Source organism: Cryptomeria japonica, chromosome 9 (assembly GCF_030272615.1).
Source record: "Cryptomeria japonica chromosome 9, Sugi_1.0, whole genome shotgun sequence".
Classification (NCBI taxonomy): domain Eukaryota; kingdom Viridiplantae; phylum Streptophyta; class Pinopsida; order Cupressales; family Cupressaceae; genus Cryptomeria; species Cryptomeria japonica.
Window position 1 is genome coordinate 417,964,745 of NC_081413.1, and position 18,363 is coordinate 417,983,107.

The following is an 18,363-nucleotide window of genomic DNA, read 5'->3' on the forward strand; positions in this document are numbered from 1 at the left end:
TAAGTTCGTGTGTCTTGAATGTATTCACGAGTTATCATTACTAATTTCTCGTATGTTGAATTAGTAATCCCTTTATGTATTGGTGAAATCTATTTCACATCATTTCATGGTATCTTGACTTGCATGTGCTAGTACAACCTATCTCTTCGTGTGTCGAGGTTTATTGTACTTCTTTCATCATCGTTGCATGACTAACCTATTTGGTGGTAACCCCTTTTGTGATTGTTATCATTTATGGAATCCTACTTGGTATTCGTATGTCTTCTAGCAGGGCTTTTGTTATTAATCTTGTTTAAGTTCTATGTTTTCTCCTTTATGTACTTTCAGGTTAAAAGTACACAAAAATCCTAAATACCCCTATCATACGAGGGAGCTACCTCTCTCAAACACAGAGGAAGATTGTGGTTTCACTCCAATCTCTCCAACTGTTGGAATGTTTGTCATTGCTCATCGAGCAAACAGGGTCAGTTTCAGATAAACAACCGCAGTGACAAATCTGTTTACCAACAAAATGTATAGTGAATTTCTTGTGCACATATGGAATAAATATTAATAGATTAATACACAGATTTATATGTTCAGGATATTTATAGTGATATACTGAATACAAATACATAATAAGATTGATATGCAGATTTATATATTTAGATATCCATAATGATATAATAAACACAAATACATAATAGACAGATTTTATATGTTTGAATATTCATAACTATTATATAAGAATGGTTGTGTATCTATATCTATATATTGATAATGAACAAATCTACAATAACTGAACATATTGGGACAAAGAGGAAGAGCAATAGGGGAGAATGGTGAGGGCTCACTAGGTATGCCACCTCATGGATGGTTAAGGACCACATGAGGCCAAGAGGGACAAAGGTTCCACTCTTGGGCCTAGGCTTGAGTTAGGGCACCCTATTGCAACTCTTCCCTATGTACCCCCATATGGATTAGTTGTTGGAGGGAAACTAGGTAAGGGTACTCAAACATAAGAGGAGAGAAGAATGCTATTGTGGAGGAGAACGGCATACAGGCTTCGCTAGGTACACCACCTCATGAGCATGGGTAAGCCCACATGAGGCCAAGGGGGATAGAATTCTGATTTTGGGCCTAGGGCCAGGGATAACTAGGGCACCACATCATCCCCTATCTCCACCATTTCGATTGAGCCCTTGAGATCAAATAGATTAATGTGTATAAGTGTATTTCTCCTTAACCATAAAGTGGAAAAATTATATGTATAATGTCTATATATCATCTAATCTGATTGCAGATTTCCATGTTTATCTCATCCTAATCCTGGTTCAGGATTATATTTCTATCTACATTGTGTTCTCTTTATGTGGATTTTGTGAAATTAGGACTGATTACAGGATAATCCAAAATGGGGACATTACATCTGATCAACAAGATTTGTCTCACCAACCAGAGTTCAGGAGACCTTTTTCGATTCATTCATGTGTTCTCTGAGTAGGGAAAGAATAATTTAATTGTCACTGAGCGTGAGAATTTGGCCCTTGCGAATTTGAAGGTGCTGTTTGGAGAAACATTGTAGGTAATTTGTAGGATAAAAGATTGGTTTATTTTAAAATTTCTTTAATATGAATTTCCCTTATAAATTAAAAATAAAACGATGAATGAAGTCTTTCTGTTGTAATGTTCAGATGTGAAATCACAAGTGTGAAATGGATTGTATGAAAGTGTCAGAGAGGAAGTGCATTGAATAAGGAGAAAGAAACCCCCATATGAGGCATGCATTAGAAAAGGAGGCCACGAGACGATACGATGCAGACAAGTGGGAAAAGCCAAACACAGCAGTGAAGAAACAGCTACACGCAACAATAAAATATGACATGCACAGCAAACACTGCAGTTTTTTTTCATTGTGGGAAAATCAAATCGAGGGAATAACGCCACAGACCCTTTGTCCTGGTATCCTATATTTTTTCATACAACTATTTTATAAGAAGAATAATATTTTGTCTTAGGGGCACATTACTTTGGTTGGGTTAAAGAAGACAAATTTTTATTGTAAGGGATTCTTATAACTTTTTTGTAAAGGGAATTTTCTTTGTAAACAGTATAATCTATTGGTGCAAACCAGTGGAAGCCAACATCAGAACCAGAAAAGACTCAGAAAAATGAAATGTTTCAGACAAGTTAGATTATATAGAAGATGAGGTTTTTGCATTGATGCAATTGAACGATAGAATTCAATACATAGACAAAAAAGAAGAAATCCAGAGGAAAACTCAAGAATGGGAAGTAGTAGTTGAAGTAAGAGATGATTTATATGAATAAATAATGAGGGCAAGCAAGAATAAGCAAGAGGAACAAAAAGTGTTATAAGAAGAGACTCTGGTTCAGAATGAACCAAAGCATTATTTAAAAGCAAAAAGAAAGCCTCAATGGTACCAATTTATTAGTTTTTAGACTTTTTTCTTCTATTTTTGGTTTGTGATTTTTGTCTTTACACAAATGTCAAAATTTGCCAACTATTCACAGAGACAGACTGATTCGCCAAGTCAAACTACACAATGGAAAAGTGTTGTACAAGTAACCTTAATCCTTAATAATATTATAATATATGAAGCATGGTAGAAAACAAAAATGGTCCAACAATTACTAGAGAAACCACACAAAGAGCTGCATTTGAAATCAAATATCAAAAAGCTTTAGCCATAATGTTTGTGCACATTGAAACCCATGCCCATGTTGATTGATCCAAAAAAAGTTAAATGATGAATGATGGAAACTCTATGAAAAAGCATTTGAATGCTATCAACATTGCAGTAAGTCAATTAACCTCAATTGATGTTAAAATGGATGAAGAAGATACATGTATTACATTGTTGCATTTGTGCCAAATTAATGGGATGATCTTGTTATGGCAATTAGCAGTACATCATCTAAATTAAAACATAATGAGGTAGGTCCATCCTCGTTATCAAAATAGACGAGGCAAATATTCATGGAGGATCTAACAAAGGATGTCTTGTTTCTAAGACGTCATTCCCAAGAAAGAAAGGAAAAGATTTCAAGGGAACAAACAATAGAAGTCTTAAGTGAATTTGAATCACCAAAATGACCTATGAAGAAACGTTGAAACTACAATGAAACTGGGCATTTTAGGAAGCAATGCAGATTTTAAGATGTTGGCAGAAGAAAGGAAGTTAACAATGCCCCTTCCAAATAAGCATACACCTCCCCTAAAGAACTAAGGGAAGTACATATGGCATCTTCAAGTACGCACTCACATCTTAGTCCATCGTTGGATTTAGGTGCTTAATTTCATGACTCCCTAGGAGGAGAGGTTTTGTAAATAGAAAAGTTATAATGGAGGTTTTACCTTATTGGTATCCAATGCATCACATAAGATCATAAGTCACAAAAAGTCAAGGTGTTGTTTAAAGATGGAAGGATAAAGTTTCCCACAACAACTACAAGAGAAAATCGGATCTTTCAGCTAATACGTAGTCATGTTCAGACTCTTTCCCATTCCATAAGTCGGAAAACTTCTATTTTATGTTATATAGATGATTTCTCCAATAAAACATGGATATATTTCCTCAAACACAAATCTGAAGTTTTTAGAAAATTTCAGCAATTCAGGGCTGTTGTAGAAACCTAGAGAGAAAAAAGATAAAGACTAATGATAAGAGGAGTTTTGCTCAAATGAATTTGTGCAATTTTGTAAGCAGCGTGGAGACACTCCCTTTGGTAGTTGAAAGATATCCTTGTATTCTTCCATGCAATTCAGCTCTGAGGATTCTTTTGCTGCTGGAGGAACTGTAGTATGTTTTGGTGCTGAAAAGATACTTATGTTCAGGCCTCACCATCAAAAGCACAACATCTTACTAGAACAAACTAGCTTCTTACATTTTTTGGCGCTAATGAGTGATTACTTTGGTACTACCTCAAATATGCAATATCTCTATCACTAACATCTATGACAACATTTCTCTCATTTTCTTCAAAAACTGCACGTCAATGGTAAAGATATGGTTTCCCAACTAAAAGATCAAATACCTCTAGTGGAGCAATGTCAAAAAGGATTGTATCTTGAAAAGGCTTGATGTTGTATACTATTTAACACTACCGAGTGAAAAAATTCTCAGATCCCACATTGACCCATCAATAGTGTTTGGTTGTGGGTGAAGCATAAGTGGAAAGATCAATCATTGAATTGCATTTACAAGAACTACTGATCCATATTTGAGAATGGAACAATCTTTATATTTCCTTTATGTCTACAAGGGAAATAGATATTTTTGCAATACCCACAATAGCACTAGGCTTAGAATCCATGACCTGTGTGACCTTGTCCTATGTCACAATGCTAGTACTTGCTGTGTCAAATTGTGCATGTAGTCTTTTGAGTGCAGCACTTTGCATCAAAATCAGTGCTAGAGCTGTGAACTAAACACCACTTGCCAATCTTGTATTTTTTTTACAGTCATTTTGCAGCAGTGATTGCTTTTATGGGTAGCATAGAGAGCCATGCCCTAGTTTGGAATTCTACTTCGAGGGCTTAGACTAGGGCTTGGCCTTGGCCTTGGGCTTACAATCTGTTGATTATAATTAGGGAATGGCAGATTCCAATTGCCTTGGGCAACATTGGAATCCGCCCAAGGGGGCCAGCCCCTTTCTCCAACGTGTAGGGCTGGGCCCTATACCTCACTTCACTCCACGCTACATAATGAAACCCCACACCACATACAAGATAGCGTGCTAAACATAATAGGGCCAACCCTATCTAATGCATTTCGGTTAAAGGAAAAACAATAAATTAAAGGTCAAGCCGACATAAATGGATTTTAGTATAAGCCGACATAAATGGATATTGCATCATATAAATAAAGATACTTTCACCTCAATCAAGTACACATTCAATACATCATCGTGCGAAATATACATCTGCCTAATGCGAATTTGAAGGAGCAATATCACAGCAAATCACATCTGCTATACCAGCAAATTACATCTGCCATTAAAGGGTGCGAAATTCATCCATGAGGAGAGCGAACTGAGGGCTAAGGTTGCAGTCCAACAAAGTGCAGACTTCATATGCAGACCTAGGGTTTGGACCTGATTACTGTTGGAAGTGGTAAAGGGATGCTTGTGAAGGTGCAGTCTTGTGGAAGACATTATCATCCCTAAGTGCAATCACCTTCAAGTACTTGAGATAAGTGTTGTAATCTTCATATGAATATAATCCATAATCAGATCTGAGGATCTTTTCTGGCTGGGTTTTTTCTCCTAGGAGGTTTTCCTAGGGTAACCATGTCTTGTTCTTATTTTGTTCATTTCTTGGTTATGCTTAAATCTGGAAAACTATAAACCTTTTATCTAATCAATTTAGTTAGCAATTAAATTCTGATTTTTTGAGTTTACATTAATCTGAAAGTGTTAAAATCAACATGGTATCAGAGCTAAAGGCTAGATCAACTTTCAGATTTCAGAATTAGGTCTCCTTTATTTCCAGATTGTTGTCTCATTCACAGGTCGGGTCAATGGGGCTGAAAGTTGAAGATAGGCTTGATGGGAATCTCAATTTTGCTACATGGAAGGTTCAAATCATGTTGGCTCTAGAGGAAGAAGATCTTCTTCACTTCATAGAAGCGAAAGAGCTAACTGAACCTACAGATGCAGCTGAGCTAAAACAATTCAAAATTGGATGTTGTCAAGGCCAGAAAGCTTCTCATTGATTCAGTTAAAGACCACCTAGTCACCTCTATTGCCTCATTCACTATTGCAAGGGAAATGTTCAGCCATCTACAAGGTACATATGAAATTAACAATCTCAGTAGGGCAATTACTTTAAGACAGCAACTACTTAATATCAAAATGGAAAAAGAAGATTCTGTTATTTCCTACTTTATGAGAATTTCAAAACTAAAGAATCAGCTAGGTTCAATTGGACATAACATGGAAGACAAGGACCTTGTCATGATTGCTCTAAATGGTTTACCCCACTCATGGGAGCCCTTTATTCAAACCATAAGCGATAGAACTGAGCTACCTACCTGTTGTGACCATTTCACACATCGCCCCATCGCAAATGGGGACCCCCTCTTTTTGCTTGTTTTTCGCTCGTTTTCGCTTTCGTTTTTAGGGTTTTGTTAGTCAGTTAGTTGTCTGGATTTAGGGCTAAGCCTTAGGGTTTTAAGTTTTGCCTTTTTTAAAGCCAAAATCCAGTTGTTTGAGAGAGCTTTTGAGCTTCTTTTCTAGAATGCAAATTTTGAATGCAATGATTTCGCCAAAATGGTCTAATTTTCAATTGGAATGTTCATGCAGGGCTTAAATTTGTCTAAGTGTTGACCGTCAATGTGAATTTTTGTCTGATTGAATATTTTGACCAAATTTTGACTTTTTTGAATTTTGATCCTGGGCATTGGAATTGATTTGTTTTCGCCTCGTGAAGTGTTAAAATGTGAAAAATCTTGTTATTTTGGCCTGTAGGAGCAAAATCGCTCCTGTCCCTCAGTGAAGGACGGGAGCTCATTTCCAAATATCTCATTGTCCTTGCAGAGTCCAGACAAATTTTACGTTTGAAGTGATAGAGAACGACAAGATCTTTCCATTGAATATAAATTGAAGATTTTCGTGAGCACAGAAATGCCTCCAGGAGGAAAATCGCCCCTGTCCCTCAGTGAAGGACCGGAGCTACAATTCAAATTTCACCTTGTCCTTGCGAGATTTTGATAACTTAGCAATTTGAGGACGTCCGAAGGAAGATACTTTGCCAAATGAATATAATTTGAGATGCAAAAAAACGAAGGAAAATGACCTATATTGACTAAATCGCTCCTGTCCCTCTCCAAGGGACCAGGGCGAGGTACCTTGTAGCTCTCGTCCCTCTCCCAGGGACCAGAGCGATTTCCTTCATTTTGCAAAATCCAGACAAGGGTCAAGGCAAGTGTACGTTCAAAAACAAGGGAAAACATGAGATGAGCACATTGAATATAAATTGAAGATTTTTGGGACGTCCATACCAGTGTTAAATGCCTAGTTCGCTCCTGTCCCTCAAGAAGGGACCAGAGCGATTTTTGATATAATTGCCTTTTTTGCAAAATTACAAACAATGTCAAGGCATGGGCGGATAGAGGGAAGAAGGACGAATCCGTTGAATATAAACTTAGAGCATGGCAAAGTGAGATGAAAGCCACAAGGGAAGGATCGCTCCTGTCCCTCTCCAAGGGACCAGGGTGATACAATGGTGATGATACGTCCCTCCAAAGTTCAAGGTCGTCCCTCCAAGGTTCAAGGCCGATCCAAGTCAGGACGAAGGGTGGCGAGGACATTTCAAGGCATTTCCATCAAGCGCAACGTTGCAAAGGTCATCACATGGAAGGATTTGCACTCTAAAGACCTAGATCGCTCCTGTCCCTCTCCAAGGGACCAGAGCGATATCTACATAATGGCGTAAATTTCAAAAGGCAAACAAGTTTCAAGTTACCAAGAGGGTCGAAAGGACATCATTCCACGCAATAAAGATAATTGCAAGTTGGTACAAACAAGAACAAGCACATAATAATGAACTTCGCTCCTGTCCCTCAGGAAGGGACCAGAGCGATATTAGATGTATTGATCATTTCATGCAAAATTCACGTAAGGACAATATATTGCAATGTTCTGGAGGGTCCATGGTATGACAACAGGGTGATAAACAAGAGTTTTGAACGTCCAAGCATCGCCAAATGGTGTAAAGGCCCCACATCGCTCCTGTCCTTTGGACAAGGACCAGGGCGATCCTATCAAAGGCGCTCATATTCCTCCAAAATCAAGGCGAGGCGAGGTTAGGAAGTGCGAAGGACGACATTTGGAGGACATTGCAAAGAGGATCGAAGTTTAAAAGTCGCCAAGATCAAGGAGAATCAATGGATCGCTCCTGTCCCTCTCCAAGGGACAAGGGCGATGGTCCCTTTAATACATCCAAACGCATAATAAAAGCAAATGGGAATAAGCGCAAAAGAACACAAGCATTGATATTTCGAAGGTCAAAGATACAAGATGAACATGAAAACATGGAGATCGCTCCTGTCCCTCTCCAAGGGACCAGGGCGATGATGGTCATAGGATGCATTTGCTCGCATAAGAAAGGCATTCAAATTCGAAAGGACCACCAGATGATCAATTTGGGACGTGGAAATGAAGGAGTTGAACGTTGAAAATGCAAGAATCTAGACCAAAATCATGGATCGCTCCTGTCCCTCTCCAAGGGACCAGAGCGATGAGGTACGTCCCTTTGTTTTCCAGTTTTGGCGCCAAATTAAAACAATTCGAATTTGCTTTAAATGCTAAATCAATTTAAAAATTAAAAAAATCCACTTTTATTTGGCATTTAATGTGGCGTTAAACACTTATTAATTATTTTTGCCTTTATTTAAAATCGAAATTTGCAATTAAAAAACGCAAGGCATTAAATAATTAATTAATTAATTAATAAAAAATCGATTTGAGCGCTCATATATGGAGGTCGGCCTTGTTATGTCATTGCAAATCATTTAAAAAATGGTTTTATTTTTATTAAGTCGGCCTAAGGGGTAAAGGATGCAAGCGCTATATAAGGGGGGGTAGAATTATCATTTTCTACATCATTATTTTTCCTTCCTTCATGCGAATTGAGAAAAGGCGAATATAGTGCGAGTTTCATTCATCCAAGGGTGGCGCGCTTAGACATTCCAAAGGTGGTGCGATTACAAACCAAAGGTGGCGAAGACACTCCAAAGGTGGTGCGAATTGCATTGAAGACCCAAAGGTGGCGCTAATATCATCTTGTGAGGAGTGCGAAATGTGTTTGAAGGGGTGCGAATTCAATCCAAAGGGTGGCGCTTCATCCAAACCAAAGGTGGTGCGAGCTTGAGGATACACCAAGAGCGAATTTGAAGATCCATCCAAGACCACGCCTAAGGCGAATTTGCTAAGGACTTGGAGATTTATTTGTGCGAACTTGAAGATCCATTTGAGACCACGTCCAAGGTGATAATTGAAGATCACATTCTCTCCAGAGGTGGCGAAGTCAAATTTGAGGGGATCATATTGAAGATTATCTTTATACCTCAATTTTGCCTAGGCAAATTTTGTTTTTGCATTCTAGAGTTAGCTCTCTGTCGAGGTATGGCGATTTAATTGTTATTGCTTTATTCATTCATCGTCATATTTCAAATTTTGAAATTTTGATTCTTGAATTTCTCTCAGCTCAATCGTTTATTTTAGGAAATGATAACTCTAGAGACTTATCATGAGGTTTCCTAAAATCTATCTCTCTTATTTACGTTATTTATTGCAAAATCTATTTCTTATAATGAAATGTTGTGTAGGTATGGCGACCCCAAAGGCGGGAGCATCCACCAGTCGCTCGGCTCTCATGAAAGAAGATCAGAAGACCGAAGAAGTGGAGACCAAGATCGTGTCCAAGTGGAGCAACATTGGAGATACAAACTTGGGGAACTTTAGCACGAAGAAGTTCCGAGAGGTCCCTTACATCGGCAAGCCATCACCTGTCGCCCGGAGAATAATAGAGAGTGGCATTATCAAGGCGGCCGGTTTTCCTCCAGCTATTCAGTGCCACGAGTTGATGATCGAGTGTGCCCGTCATTACAATCCACAGTCCAGGACGATTGTGTCCAATGAGGGAAACACTTTGGCGTACCTTTCAGAGGAGGCCATAAGTGAAGCCTTCCATCTTCCAGAGCATAGGGACATGATATACAAGAGCATTGAAGGAGCCAGATCAGTGTACGATGATGATCAGATGTATGCCACCATGCTCTTGATTGATAGAACAAAGGAACTTGAACCCACTTGGGACGCAGCTCTTCTAGATGCATTTGATCAGGTTATCCACTTAGAAGAGAGTATCAAGAATCTTCCCGAGATTCCAATCACAGAAATCGAAGGAATCGTGACAAAATTCATTGCATATGCTAAGAAAGAGAATTGGAAAGGGAATAAGATTCTAGATGAAAGGTTGTTACAGATGACATGACATCTCATTTCTCATTGGTTGATACCTCCTAGATTTTTGTGCCAAATTTAATATTTGGCTATGTATTTAATATTGTGCAGTAAAAAGGAGGTCATTTGTAACAAACCCTAATTAGGGTTTAGGTGTCATGATCTTGTCCATTGATTTACTTTCAATCTGGACCTTTCATTGTAACTGGGGATGCTATTTATACCCCCATTTTTCATTTCATTTGGTAATAGATGTAATAGAGTAAGAGAAGAATAGAAAAATAGTGAAATAGAGAGATTAGAAGTGTAAGCAATTTTATTTTGTAGCAAGATTGAGTCTTGAAGAGAGAAGTTCAAGCAATTGTTGTATATGATGACTTGGAAATCAATAAAATATTGAAGTTATGGTGTTTTGTTGCAAGTTTCTTGAGTTATCTTCATGGTTGTTGGATGTACTTGAATCACGCTCAATCAAAGTAGTTTGTTAATTTGAAAGACTAAGTGTGAGATTTGATATTTGGTAGGATTCACAATCCAAACCACTAGCTTCTTGCTGATTGTAGGAACGCCTTGCGTGGTCGACTGGAAAACACTTTGAGTCCTTAACCTTCAAGCATTTTAGCATCTAGGATATGTACCTTCGTAGTAGTATCCCTGGTCTTTGATGCATTGAACACCATTGTTACCTTAGAAGATCGCACTAATTTCAGTTGAGTTGTTATCTTATGGCAAAATTGAAATTGGTTGAATCTTGCCAAATCTCATTCATGCTAAGTCGTTCATAGGATTAGACTAGATTAGATTTACTTGAACCCTGTCCTTTTTCCATTTTTTGAAAGTTCCTTTTAGATTAGTGAAATCTTCGAACCATTGAATCCGTAAGAAGCCTTGAAGGAAACAACAAATCACATCATACCACTAAAAAGCTTGTCCACACGTGGAGACCCCACTAAAAGAACCTTGGAGTCCATCTAACTGATCCTTTTTGCAGATCTTCAGCAGTTAGAGACTATTTTCTCAAGAGAGGATAAGATGCCTGTCGGTATTTTATTCTGTGTATGATTGTGTATGAAATACACGTCAACACTACCCTTGATCGCCTTAAGAATGATTGCATTCAAGAAGAGTCTCACCTGATCATAAGAAGGCAAACCAAAAGTCCTCATGTAGATGACCAACACATGCTTGCTGCCCAATGCAAGAAAGGAGGAAATTGGAAGAAGCATTATCCAAAGAGAAATAGGGAATTCAGACCATCTAGTTCTCAGCACTCTTGGAAGAAACCAAGAGATATCTCTCGTGTTCGATGTTTCAGATGTGACAAATTTGGTCACTATGCTAAAGAATGTCAAAATGATCCTACTCAAAGAGAAGCCAACCTAAATGAAGTCTCAGAACAAAATGATGACTTCTTATTCATCTCTGCCCTGTCAAGCAGCATACCTACAGACAGTAATATGTGGCTGATTGACAGTGGTGCTTCCAGACACATCACAGGCTACCGTGATCATCTTTCAAACTTAGTAGAAAAGGATACCAGCCTCCACGTGGTAATTGGTGATGATGCTCGATATTTGGTAAGAGGTTCTGACACTACTTCCTTAAATTTAGACTCTGGTATTTCACTTCACCTTAGTGACATCTTGTTTGTTCTTGGAATTAAAAGAAACTTAATTTCCATTTCTGCTCTAGAAGATAAAGGTTATCAAATTGAATTTTCTGAGGGAAAAGTACTTGCTTGGCCTAAAAAAATCTAGTTTTAAATCTTCTCGTGTAATCGGTAATAGATATGATAGTCTTTATAAGCTCTCTACTAACCCTGTTCAAGCCCTCATTAATGAGGCTCCTGAATCCTGTGAGCTATGGCATAGAAGACTTGGACACTTACACTATCAAGCACTTCCCTCTCTTGAAAAGTTAGTCAAAGGTATGCCTAAACTCAGTCAAATTCATGATAATACTTGCAAAGGTTGTGCTATAGGTAAAAATGTTAAAAGTCGTTTTCATAAAAGTGAAAATAGAGCTAAAGATAAACTAGAACTTGTTCACTCTGATTTATGTGGTCCTATGTCTATAGCATCTCCTAGTGGATTTCTTTAATACATAATCTTCATAGATGATTTATCTAGGAAAACTTGGATCTACTTCTTGAAATCCAAAGAATCTGATGAAGTCTTAAGTAAATTTAAAGAGTTTAAGGCATTAACTGAAAACTCCTCTAGTAAAAGAATTAAATGTTTAAAGATTGACAATGGAGGTGAGTACACCTCCGGTAGCTTTTATGATTTTTGTGTTGAGTCAGGAATTAAGAGGGAGTTTTGTGTTCCATACAATCCTCAGCAAAATGGAGTTGTTGAAAGAAAGAATAGGACTATTGTTGAGGCTGCAAAGGCTATGATTCATGATCAAGATTTGCAGACCTTTCTATGGGCTAAGGCTTCGAGAACAGTCGTATATATCCAGAATAAATGTCCTCACCGTGTTCTAAAGAACATGACCCCTGAAGAAGCCTTCACAGGATCCAAACCGGACATCAGTCACCTCAGAATTTTTGGAAGTCCTATTTATGTTCATGTGCCCAAAGAAAAGCAAACCAAGTTGGAGCCCTCCGAGAAGAAAAGCATGCTAATCGGATACAGTGAATCCTCCAAGGCCTTCAGGATCTATATCCCCGGTCAAAGGTATGTTGAGGTAAGTAGGGATGTTACTTTTGAAGAAGATATTGCTTTTAAGAAATCAAAAGGTTCTTCTGTTATTGATGAAGCTAATGACAATCAAGATATGAATGTTGATACTAACCCTGAGATTCAGAGGGAGCCTGTTGAACCTCCACCTCAAGAAGAACATAATGATCCACCAAAGCCCATGAATCCCACTGATATTCCTAGTGACATTGTTTCTACCAAAAAGAGGCCTCTTTCGGTAAGAAACACCATTCAAGAAGCCGAAAGATTTGCTGCTCCCAGTGGCACCTTCCGTGAAACCAAGAGACCTCAAGTATTCTCCAACTACGTTGCATTGATGTGCAATCTCATTGAATCTGAACCTTGCAATGTTGAAGAAGCCTTGAACCATCATGCCTGGAAGCTTGCTATGGATGAAGAGTATCAGTCAATCATCAAGAATGATGTTTGGGATATTGTGCGCAGACCCAAAGGTAAATCTGTTGTTTCTTCTAAATGGTTATTTAAAATTAAACATAATGCTGATGGTAGTATTGAAAAATATAAGGCTAGATTTGTAGCTCATAGTTTTTCTCAAAAGGAAGGCATAGACTATGAAGAAACATTTGCCCCTGTTGCTAGATATACTTCTATTAGAACTATAATAGCTATTGCTGCTGCTAGAGGTTGGAAGCTACACCAGATGGATGTTAAGACTGCTTTCCTTAATGGTGTCATTGAGGAAGAGATCTATATTGAACAACCTGAGGTTTATGAGATTCAGGATAGAATAACTCATGTGTGCAGGTTGAAGAAAGCTCTGTATGGCCTTAAACAGGCTCCTCGTGCTTGGTATGAAAGAATTGATAAATACTTGTTAAGTTTAGGCTTTTGTAAAAATGATGTTGACTCTAACATCTACTTTAAGTTATCCAATGATGAAATGTTAATTCTAGTTCTGTATGTGGATGATTTATTTCTTACTGGTAAAGATGAACTTATCATTAGATACAAGAAAGAACTAGCTTCAGAATTTGAAATGAAAGACTTAGGTCTAATGCATTATTTTCTAGGTCTTGAAGTATGGCAAAGATCTAACGAAATTTTTCTAAGTCAAGGAAAGTATACTTGATATTTTGAAAAGATTTAAAATGATGGATTGTAAACCTATGTCTACTCCTATGGAATCTAACTTAAAGAAGTTAAGTGTTTCTGCAGCTAACTCTGATTTTGAAGATCCATCAGAGTACAGGCAGTTGATTGGATAACTGATGTATCTAGTTAACACTAGACCAGACATATGCTTTGCAGTGAATGCTCTCAGCCAGTTCATGAGCATGCCCAAACATGTTCATCTTGTTGCAGCCAAGCACATCCTAAGATACTTGCAAGGCACAGTTGGTTATGGGCTGAAGTATCCACTTAACACCTCAATAACCTTGGAAGGTTATTCAGATGCAGATTGGGTCGGAAGCGTCAAAGACAGGAAAAGCACTTCCGGCATTTGTTTCAACTTAGGATCCGCAGTGATCTCTTGGGCTTGCAGAAAACAATCCTCAGTGGCACTAAGTACTGCTGAAGCTAAGTACATTGCAGCAAGTGTAGCTTCTAGAGAAGCATTGTGGCTTCGTAAGCTTCTTGCTAGGCTATTTAGTCAGCCTTGGGATCCTACGGTTATTCATTGTGATAATCAGAGTTGTATCAAAATATCTATCAATCTAGTGTTTCATGACAGGTCAAAAAATGTGGAAACTCATTATCACTTCATTCGAGATATGGTGCAGAGAGGCGCCATTCAGCTAAAGTATGTCAGCACTGATGAGCAGGTTGCAGATATTCTTACCAAGCCTCTGTCCAAAGTGAAGTTTGTGTACTTCAGAGACAGACTCGGTGTTTTGGAAAATAAAACCCTGATTGAGAGGGAGTCTCAACCTCAATGATACATTGTGTTGTATCAAAACACCCTCTGCGGGCAATGTAAGGTATTGTAATCTTCTCAGGGAGAAGAGTAATTGTTAACCATCCTCTGCGAGCAATGTAATATCGTAGGGTGGATCCAGTCTATGCTTGTGGGCGAGCTGGAAGATTATATTATGTAGTTCCATTATATGCTTGTGTGCAAGATGGAAGACTACAATATTCTGATTATGTAATCCATTCTTTGATTGTGTGCAAGATGGAAGATTATGGTTATGTTTCTTCTCCCTAATTAAGAGGGAGTGTTGATTATAATTAGGGAATGGTGGATTCCAATTGCCTTGGGCAACATTGGAATCCGCCCAAGGGGGCCAGCCCCTTTCTCCAACGTGTAGGGTTGGGCCCTATACCTCACTTCACTCCATGCTACATAATGAAACCCCATGCCACATACAAGATAGCGTGCTAAACATAATAGGGCCCACCCTATCTAATGCATTTCGGTTAAAGGAAAAACAATAAATTAAAGGTCAAGCCGACATAAATGGAATTTAGTATAAGCCGACATAAATGGATATTGCATCATATAAATAAAGATACTTTCACCTCAATCAAGTACACATTCAATACATCATCATGCGAAATATCTACATCTGCCTAATGCGAATTTGAAGGAGCAATATCACAACGAATCACATCTGCTATACCAGCGAATTACATCTGCCATTAAAGGGTGCGAAATTCATCCATGAGGAGAGCGAACTGAGGGCTAAGGTTGCAATCCAACAAAGTGCAGACTTCATATGCAGACCTAGGGTTTGGACCTAATTGCTGCTGGAAGTGGTAAAGGGATGCTTGTGAAGGTGCAGTCTTGTGGAAGACATTATCAGCCCTAAGTGCAATCACTTTCAAGTACTTGAGATAAGTGTTGTAATCTTCATATGAATATAATCCATAATCAGATTTGAGGATCTTTTCTGGCTGGGTTTTTCCTCCTAGGAGGTTTTCCCAGGGTAACCGTGTCTTGTTCTTATTTTGTTCATTTCTTGGTTATGCTTAAATTTGGAAAACAATAAACCTTTCATCTAATCAATTTAGTTATCAATTAAATTCTGATTTTCTGAGTTTACATTAATTTGAAAGTGTTAAAATCAACAAAATCTTCTATCATGGTCTTGAATTTGGCCTAAAGAGATCTATAGGAAATCTATTTCTGATTGGATAAGTGGTATCAAACTTGACCTGTACTACAAAATAACTTTCTACTTTGAATCCTGAATACCCAATTTGGACACCAAAATATGAAAAATATATGTAATCCTACACTGATTGATCTCAATCTTGGCACAACTAAGAGAACTTGATGCATAGGTCAACAAAGTTTCCAATTGGATCAAAAGTCTCTTTGAGGGCTACTAAAAACCGTTCCATGTGTCTACAAATGTGTCTAATTATGCTCATGTTGCACAACAGTTATTCCAAGATTTCTTCATTGAGAGAAGAACTTCCAAAAAAGCGATTGTGATCTTTTCTTGGATGATAGATGATTAACATTGTAGTATGAATACATTAAATTAAACTAGTTAGCTAGGGCATCTGCATTTATTTTGCCTTCAAACATTGGGATATCTGGAATGACTCGTACCTTGTATGGCATGTGATCACCAAATGATTGTTGCAAATTGGAAGGGTTCTAAACTTCTTGAAGAGTAGAGTGAATTTATCAACAATATATGCTTCTTGAAGAGTACAGTGAAGTTGGCCTAAAGAGATCTATAGAAAATCCATTTTTGATTGGATAAGTGGTATCAAACTTGACCTGTACTTCATAATAAGATTCTTCTCTGAATCCTGAATACCCAATTTGGACACCAAAATATGAAAAATATATGTAATCCTACACTGGTTGATCTCAACCTTGGCACAACTAAGAGAACTTGATGCGTCAGTCAACAAAATTTCCAATTGGACAGAAAGTCTCTCTGAGGGTTACCAAAAACCATTCCATGTGTCTACAAATTTGTCTAAGTCATGCTCACGTTGCACAACAATTATTCCAGTTTCCACCATTTCTTCATTGAGAGAAAAACTTCCAAAAAAGCGAATGTGATCTTTTCTTGGTTAATAAAGGATAAAGATTGTAGTATGAATACATTAAATTAAGCTAGTTAACTAGGGTATCTGCATTTATTTTGCCTTCAAACATTGGGATATCTAGAATGACTCATACCTTGTCTGGCATGTGGTCACCAAATGATTGTTGCGAATTGGAAGGGTTCCAAACTTCTTGAAGAGTACAGTGAATTTATCAACAATATATGCTCTTTCACATGCATAGTATTCCTCCAAGTCTTTCCATTGTCTTGCAATGCATCCTAAATAATTTTCTAAAACATCTCTCCCATTTGAAGACGTGTGGAAAGGTATGATGAAGAAACAAGTTTTGAGCCCAAACTTCCTGTGAACAAACCTCATATGAATGGACATACAAATAGACAGAGTTTCAGATACCACTACAACACTACTCGGAAATGATATGAAGCGATTTCTCTAATGCCACTAATCTATGGTCTTGGGAAGAACCTAGTGGACAACCCAATTAGATAGATTCAATTAGGTTATGTGTGGGAATGATTTGTGTGCATGATAGAGGTTAGAAATATGAGGAGTGCAAATTGAACAATGAAAACAAAGAAGACAATTGGAAACCAAATTAGAACTTAACAAAGTTGTATTATGCTAGTTTTAGACAATATCTGTGAGAACAAATGTATGCTAACTACGAATTGATATTCCTTTGTAGAATGTCTAGCTACAAAGAATGGCTATGTTCATTAATATACAAAGAAGCTAGAAGTTGAAGAATTTGTTCAAATCAAGTCACTCTATATCCTACTCTAACCGTCACAACCACTTACAACTGCCAAAGACTAACCATTGATGTCAAGTTATTACTTATTTTTCACACATGGGTGTTATGTTGGATAGGCAACCTCCTAACAAAACTACAAAGGTTATCAAACAACACCTGCATGTTAATGTGTCCCAAATACTCCTAAATCATTTATCAACCTCAATATCCATATTTTCCAGCCCTTTACTTGACTTTCCTAAACAAATATCAAGTGGCCTTGGTGGCACGAAAACAAATAAGCCTCAAAAGAAAATTCAATGAAGAATGGATGGTTCTATTGAATGAGTTGAATACACACTACACACTAAATATTCATCCCAAACCTTAGAATACATCTGAGTATAGCCCTATAATAGTTGCACCAAGGTACTATTCACAACTTTTGTTTGTCCATCCGTTTAGGGATGGAAGGCAATACACCATTTAAGCTTCATGTCCGTTCCCTCCCACAAAATGCACCAGAACTTGCCCTAAAATGTACAAAGTCTATCGGATACATACCCATGCATGTTTGAAGAATAGATTCAACATAACACCCCATTGATGTCTTTCTAAATATCAGCACCCTCATTTTGCTGAAATGAATTCAAAATCACAAAGATATAGCCAATTCCCATGCTTGATCCTTTGAAGAACTCCAACAAAATACATGGAGATACTTTCCCAAGACATCTTAGGTACAAAGAATGGTTGGTACAGCCCCAACTTCCTATTGCCAGGCTTACTCGCACTACACAACTTACGACTATAAACAAACTTTCAACATCAGCTTGTAGGCATGGCCAAAAGGCATAATGCAGGAGATTACCTATAATCTTATCCACACCAAAGTGTCCAACCATGCACAATGTGTGTGCTTCATGCATAAGAAAAACTCTTCACTCCTTGGGCACGCAATGT

The 18,363-nt window shown here is 37.8% G+C and overlaps 1 pseudogene; it reads right to left on the minus strand.

The window, feature by feature from the left end:
• Nucleotides 1-18,363, minus strand: part of LOC131074178 (uncharacterized) — a 145,204-nt pseudogene that overhangs the window by 51,825 nt on the left and 75,016 nt on the right.